We start from the raw sequence: 7,415 nt of genomic DNA on the forward strand, positions 1-7,415 counted from the left end.
TTCCATTTCCACGTATGCTGGCTAATGTTGGCATTATTATTTATTTTAATCTTTGTCAACTTTGTTTTTTTGTGTTTCATTTATGCTTATCTGGATGTTAATGACATTTAAAATTTATTCATGTATTTATTTACAGTTTGTCTTCAGCTGTTTGGATATGTATTTTAATATGCTGCCCATTTTCCTTTACTGTGCTTATTTTTTCATATTCATTTTAAAATTTTGATAAACTCTTTACATATTAAAGATGGCAAAATTTTGTCTTTATTATATATTGCACACATTTTTCCCTTTCTGTCATATTTTTAAACTTGATTTTTTTTTGCTTTCTTTACACTATATAAAAGTTTTAAATTTATGTGAAATCAAATATATCAATATTTTCCTTAATACTGTCTGACTTTGTTTTTATCACAAGGTCCTTCTCACTGAAACATTATAAAGTACTCCAAATAGTTTTCACTTCTATGGGATTTTTGTACATTTGGATTTTTATTTTATATAAGTTTTGTGGTAATGATCTAACAAATATTTTTCTGACTGATATACTATTGTTTTCCAGCCACATTCATTGAATAGCTATCTTCTCTGTACTTACTTGAAATGCTGCCTTTATCTTTTACCAAATTTCTGGTTTTGGTCTTTTTCATTAATTCCTTTGATATTTCTATTTCTGCTGTAGTAGCATACCATTTTAATTGCTGGTGCTCTATAAATAAGTGTGATATAGCATAAAATGTGGCAATTTTCCATCATTATTAATTTTTAATTGCTATTTAATGACGTTTTGTTTCTTGGCTTCTAATCCTTAGTGCTGTAATCTGTGTCTTGTCTTACTATGGTCACTACAACTGTAATTCAGTGTGAAACAGAACTGTGATATGGGCATATTTTAATGTTCTTGACTTTAAAGAAAATATTTTTAACATTTCACCATTAAATGTGATGTTTGCTGTGTGTTCGTGGGAGATGTTCTTTAGTAGATTAAACAGCTTTCACTGTGTTCTCAGTGTGTTAATTTTATTATGAATCGGTATAGAGTTTTTTTTTCCTTGTTGAACAGTGATTTTATCACTTGAGCGCATAGAAGAATTTATGCAACCAGGGCAGAGGCTGTGGATGACTCATATTTCTGGGGAGGAGGACTTGTTTGGTTTTATAGTATTGAGCCAATCGGTGAATACAGCTCTTGATCAGAATCAGAAAAACATGCAACGCTTCATGAATTTGCATTTCACCCTCCTTGCACAGGGGCCATGTTAACCTTCTCTGTATCGTTACAATTTTAGTGTATTTGCTGCCAAAGTGAGCACTGTGTTGAATTTCTATCAAGTTTTTTTCTGTATATAACCTTATGTCTTGGCTTCTACTGGATGGATCAAAATTTTCTTATATCCCTTTTTGTCACTACTAACTTGAAAGTACAAACTCCATTTCTGTTCATTTAATGTTCAATCTTATATTTTATTTATTTATTTATTTTTTTGTGAGGAAGATCTGCCCTGAGCTAACATCTGCCAATCCTCCTCTTTTTGCTGAGGAAGGCTGGCCCTGGGCTAACATCCGTGCCCATCTTCCTCCACTTTATATGGGACGTTGCCACAGCATAGTTTGGCAAGTGGTGCGTCGGTGCGGGCCTGGGATCCGAACCCTAGAACCCCGGCTGCTGCAGCGGAGCGTCGCACACTTAACCACTTGTGCCACCAAGCCGGCCTCCCATGCTTACATTTTTAAACATAGCTATGTGTTTCACTAATGATGAAAATTAATATTCCCATTCTATTCTTTAATGACACGAATCATTAGAAAATTTTAACTGCAATTTACCTTTCCCATCTTTTTATTTTAGCAGATCTTTTTTTATTTATTTTTTTGATATCTCCATGGAGTCAAGGGAAGAGAGAGGTTTTTTTTTTGAGGAGGATTGGCCCTGAGCTAACATCTGTTGCCCATCTTCCTCTTTTCTTCCTTTTTCTCTCCCCAAAGCCCCAGTACATAATTGTATATCATAGTTGTAGGGCCTTCTAGTTCTTCTATGTGGGATGCGCCTCAGCATGGCTTGATGAGTGGTGTGTAGGTCCGTGCCCAGGATCCGAATCAGTGAACCCTGGGCCACCGAAGCAGAGTGCAGGAACTTGACTGCCACGCCACTAGGCCGGCCCCATATCTGATCTTGTTTTTAATCTTCTACAATAAAATTAATCATTGTCATTTTTAATAGTCAATGCATATATATACACTACATATTTAGCAATATCTTTGCTCACCGTTGCTTCTTGCATGTCCCTTACATTTCCTTTTTACTGAGGTATATCCTTAATAGTTCTTTTGGTGAGAGTTGAAAATATTTTATTTTCCCCACCAGATAGACTAGGGTATAGATTTCTGGGTTGATATCTCCCTTACTTCAGTACTTTAAGACATTATTCATTGTCTTTGGCCTTCAGCCTAATTTTCACTAATTTGGAGAGAATCTTTCTTTTCTTTTTTGCATATACAGATTTTCTCTGTCTTCCACACGTTGAAAGTTATCCTCTAGTAGCCATACTTCCTGATGTTGGACAAGTTACTTAAACTCTCTGGGGCTCAGTTTCTTCATCTATAAATGGAGATAATGATAGCCTTACTTCATAAATTGTTGTCAGTATTAAATTAGTCAAATGTGTATAGAACTTAGAACAATTGTTGAGTGACAGAAAATGCTTAAAAATGTTATATAGTAATTCTACAATTACTACTACCACTTCCACTACTACTAAAATGTTTCTATGTTATAATTGTATTTATTTTTCTAATTTACCCCCAGCATGTTTTTTAATGATTAGAAATTCTGCTTTCTTTAATCTTGGAAAATTCTCAGCAATTATCATTTCACTTACTGGCTGGTTTTCATACTCTCTCCCCCTGCCCATTGATTCATTAGTAATATTTTCATTTTACAGTCATGCACTGCATAACAATGTTTTAGTCAACAAGGGACTGCATATATGACACTGGTCCCATAAAATTATAATGGAGTGAAAATCCCCATCTTCTAGTGACCTTGTAGCTGCCATGACATGGTAGCACAACACATTGCTCATGTGTTTGTGGTGATGCTGGTGTAAACAAACCCACTGCACTGCCAGTCATATAAAGTATAGCACATACAATTATGTACAGTACATAATACTTGATAATAAATGACTATGTTACTGGTTTATGTTTTTACTATACTATACTTTCTTTTGTTTGTTTAATTTTGTTTTTGTTTTTATTTTGGTGAGGAAAATTCACCCTGAGCTAATATCTGTTGGCAATCTTCGTCTTTGTACTTGAGGAAGATTTGCCCTGAGCTAAAATCTGTGATAATATTCCTCTGTTTTGTATGTGTTTGCCACCACAGCATGACTGATGAGTGATGTAGGTCTGCGCCCAGGATCTGAACCTGAGAACCTGGGCTGCTGATGTAGAGCATGCCAAACTTAACCACTAGGCCACGGGGCTGACCCCTATACTGCAGATTTTATCATTATTTTAGAGTGTACTCTTTATACTTATTTTTAAAAAGTTTACTGCAAAACAATTTGCTATGTTATGCTGGCAGCAGCCTCATACATCTTATGCTTACTGCATCTCTTGATTGAATCATTTTCTCTTGTGCTTGATTTTATGCCATAGTGTTTTGTTCATCATGGCCCCTTAGTGTACAAAGTCCACTGCTAATGTTGCCAGTAAGAGGCCACATTGAGTGATTGACCTGGAAATGAAATTATAAATGATTAAGGACTATGAAGCTGGAAAATCAGTGATGGTTATTGCTCACCAGTTAGGCATGTCCCATTCCACCATAGCTATGATCTTGAAGAACAAGAACACCGTGAGAGAAGCTGTTCATCTGCTTCATTGAAGGCAATGAGACTCACAAAAATTTGAGAGGGGCCTATGTCAGATATGGAGAAACTTCTAATGACCTGGATTGAAGACCAAACACAGAGGTGTGTCCTTCACAGCACTGTAATAGTCATGTCCAAAGCAAAATTTTGTCTGCGATGCTGAAAGAAAAGGCTGGTCCTGACCACAATGTTGAATTTACTGCTAGCTCTGGGTGGTTTAAATGATTCAAGAATTGTTATTCATTACATAATGTGAAAATGAATGGTGAGTCTGTGAGTGCTGATGTGAATGCAGCTGAAGAATTTTTGGAAACTCCAGATAAGCTGATTTTGAAGGAAAATTACTGGCCAAAGCAAATATTCAATATAGTTGAAACTCCTTTATTCTTGAAATGGATGCCTGAAAGTATTTTCTTCCATAAGGAGGCCAAGTCAATGCCAGGTTTCAAGGATTTTAAGGACAGGAGAACAGTCTTGCTTGGGGACAATGTTGCAGACTGCAAATTGAAACCCTTTGTGATCTGGCAAAGTGAGAACTCCTGGGCGTTCAAGCGTGTCAATAAGCACACACTGCCAGTGCACTACAGGATCAATAAGAATTCATGGATGACTCAACTCTTCTTCCAAGATGCCCTCCTGAATTTCTATGCCAGAGAAATGAAGAAGTACTGTTTGGAGAATAACATATCTTTCAAGATCTTGCTTATTGTGCATGGATAATGCTCCCAGCATCCTCCTGTTATTGGTGATGGTCATCTCAATATCCAAGTGGTGTTTTTCCCTCCAAACACCACCTCTTTGGTCCAACCAATGGATGAAGAAGTTATAGCAGCTTTTAAGGCCTGTTACCTGAGTAGGACATTTGCCCAGGTTATTGCTGTGAATGAGGAAGATATTGAGAAGACATTTATGCAACTTTAGAAGGATTACATTTATGACTGCATCAAGAACTTTACTTGGGCTTGGGGTGATGTCACCAAGGAGTGTATGAATGGCATCTGGAAGAATTCATTCAAGAGATTCATCCGTGATTTCAAAGGATTTGCCAAGGATGAGGAGGTTGCAAAAATCAACAAGACTGTGGTTGAGATAACACACAATTTTAACTTTGGTGTGGATAAGGATGACAGTGAAGAGCTCCTAGAAGCGGTTACTGAGGAACCGACTAACAAGGAGCTGTTGGAAGTGGAACAGGAACACATAGCTGAAGAAGAGGCAAGAGACTAGGAAACTACAGGAGAAAAAAAAGAGAAAAGAACCTCCTAAGAAAATTTACAGTGAAGGGTTTAGCAGAAGCTTTTGTAGACCTCAACAAGCTCCTTAAGAGGTTTGAAAACATGGACCCCAACACCAAAAGGTTTTCACTAACAGAGAGGAATTTTCCTGGTGCATTATCTGCTTACAAGCAAATCTATGATGAAAAAAGAAAGAAACCAAGCAAACCACCATGGACATATTTCTGAAGAGAGTGACACCTTCTCAAGAAGAGACGCAGGCAGCTTCCTGAAGAAGACATTGTTGTCACACACAGATGACAGCTCCGTGCGTGTTATTGCCTCTGAAGACCTACCAGTGGGACAAGATATGGAGGTGGAAGACAGTGATATTGATGGTCCTGACCCTGTGTAAGCCTAGGCTTATGTGTGTGTGTCTTAGTTTTTAACAAAAAAGTTTAAAAACTATATAAAAATAAAAAATTTAAAAATTGACAAAAGTTTATGGAATAAGGGTATAAAAAGGAAAATATTTTTGTACAGCTGTACAATGTGTTTGTGTTTTAAGTGTTATTACAAAAGAGTCAGAGTTAAAAAAATTAAAGATTATAAAGTAAAAAAGTTACAGTAAGCTAAGGTTAATTTATTATTAGAGAAGGGAAAACATTTTATAAATTTCTGCATCCTAAGTGTGAAGTGTTTATAAAGTCTACAGTAGCATACAGTAATGTCCTAGGCCTTCATATTCACTCACCACTCACTCACCGACTCACCCAGAGCAACTTCCATTCCTGCAAGCTCCATTCATGGTAAATACCCTTTATAGGTGTGCTATTTTTCATCTTTTATACTGTATTTTTACTGTGCCTTTTCTATGTTTACATACAAAAATACTTACCCTTGTCTTAGAATTGCCTATAGTATTCACCACAATAACATACTGTACAGGTTTGTAGACTAGTAGCAATAGGCTATACCATAGAGCATAGATATGTAGTAGATTATAGCATCTAGGTTTGTGTAAGTACACTCTGTGACATTCACACAACGATGAAATGGCCTAACGACACATTCCTGTTGTTAAGTGATGCATGATTCTATTTGGTTCTTTTTAAAGATCATTTTGCTTTCATGCTCTCATTTTCTATTCATTATTGTTAACATTTTTACCTTTATGTTTTTAATAATTTTAAGCATATTTGTTTACAATCTATTTTAGACTGTTCTATTATTTCCAGTAGATGTGTTTTGCCTTTTCATGGTGTAGGCTAATTCTCCCTTTATGTTGGTTCATTTATGTATGCAGTTTGGAATTTTTCTTCTCAATTTGTGCTCATCTCCAGCTGTGGTTATTTTATTTTGTAGATTTTTTTTTTTTTTGATCAGGAGCTTGGCCCTGAGCTAACATCTGTTGCCAATCTTCCTCTTTTTGCTTAACACCTGTGCCAGTCTCCTTCTATTTTATATGTGAGATACTGCCACAGCATGGCTTGATGAGTGGTGTGTAGGTCTGAACCCGGGAACCCCGGGCTGCCCAGAGCATATGAACTTAATTCCTATGCCCCTGGGTTGGCACCTATTTTGTAGATTTTAATCGTGGGATTTCTGAGATCCATTGGTTGTAACTATCCTTATACGATGGTTTTGTGTTTTGCATCTGTCAGAGTCCCAGGGGATTCAATGTACAAGGACATTTTCTATTTTAATATATTAGCTTTGAGTTAAACCAACAAGAAGGTAGTTTAAGACCATATATCTGTATGTGACACAAGCCTGGAGTTTTAGCTCTTGAGGGATGACTTCATTACCGTCCATGGTCCCAGAAAAGCAGAAAGTATCTTCATTTTTTTGCCATCCCATGGAGCATTACTTCCTAATCCCCTTTAGTGTATGATGAAGGGAACATTCTTGAAGGCACTGGTCTTCTTGTAGGGAGTCAAGTCTAGCTTTCACAATCTGTAATGGTCTGAGGGCCCACCTCCATTCTTACATCAGCATTGCGATCTTGGCTCCAGGCTTCTAGTACCTATGTCCGGGCAAAACTGTCATGAGTTATGGAATTAATAACTCATACTTGTCACTGTCTATTTGATTTTCTTATTCAGTTTCTGGGATTGAGAGTTTCATATTTTTTTCCTTACTGCTCAATTGTGTTGTTTTCTGATATTTTATACAGAATTTCCACTCATTTGATCTGGACAGGGTGGTGACCACATCACTTCAGTCCACTTAATGTACTAACTTGCTACAGATTCCCTTAAATATTATTTTAATTAATACAAAAAAAGAGCATCACAATTCAAACTTGTGTACTCACCACCTAACT

The 7,415-nt window shown here is 36.5% G+C and overlaps 1 non-coding gene across 1 annotated transcript; it reads right to left on the bottom strand.

Annotated features, from left to right (window-relative positions):
• Positions 1-1,203: 1,203 nt before the first annotated feature.
• LOC131409173 (U6 spliceosomal RNA) lies at positions 1,204-1,313 on the bottom strand. The gene has a single exon (XR_009220854.1). It is a non-coding gene; the product is annotated as a U6 spliceosomal RNA (small nuclear RNA).
• Between the last annotated feature and the right edge of the window lie 6,102 nt (positions 1,314-7,415).

Source organism: Diceros bicornis, chromosome 7 (genome assembly GCF_020826845.1).
Source record: "Diceros bicornis minor isolate mBicDic1 chromosome 7, mDicBic1.mat.cur, whole genome shotgun sequence".
NCBI lineage: Eukaryota > Metazoa > Chordata > Mammalia > Perissodactyla > Rhinocerotidae > Diceros > Diceros bicornis.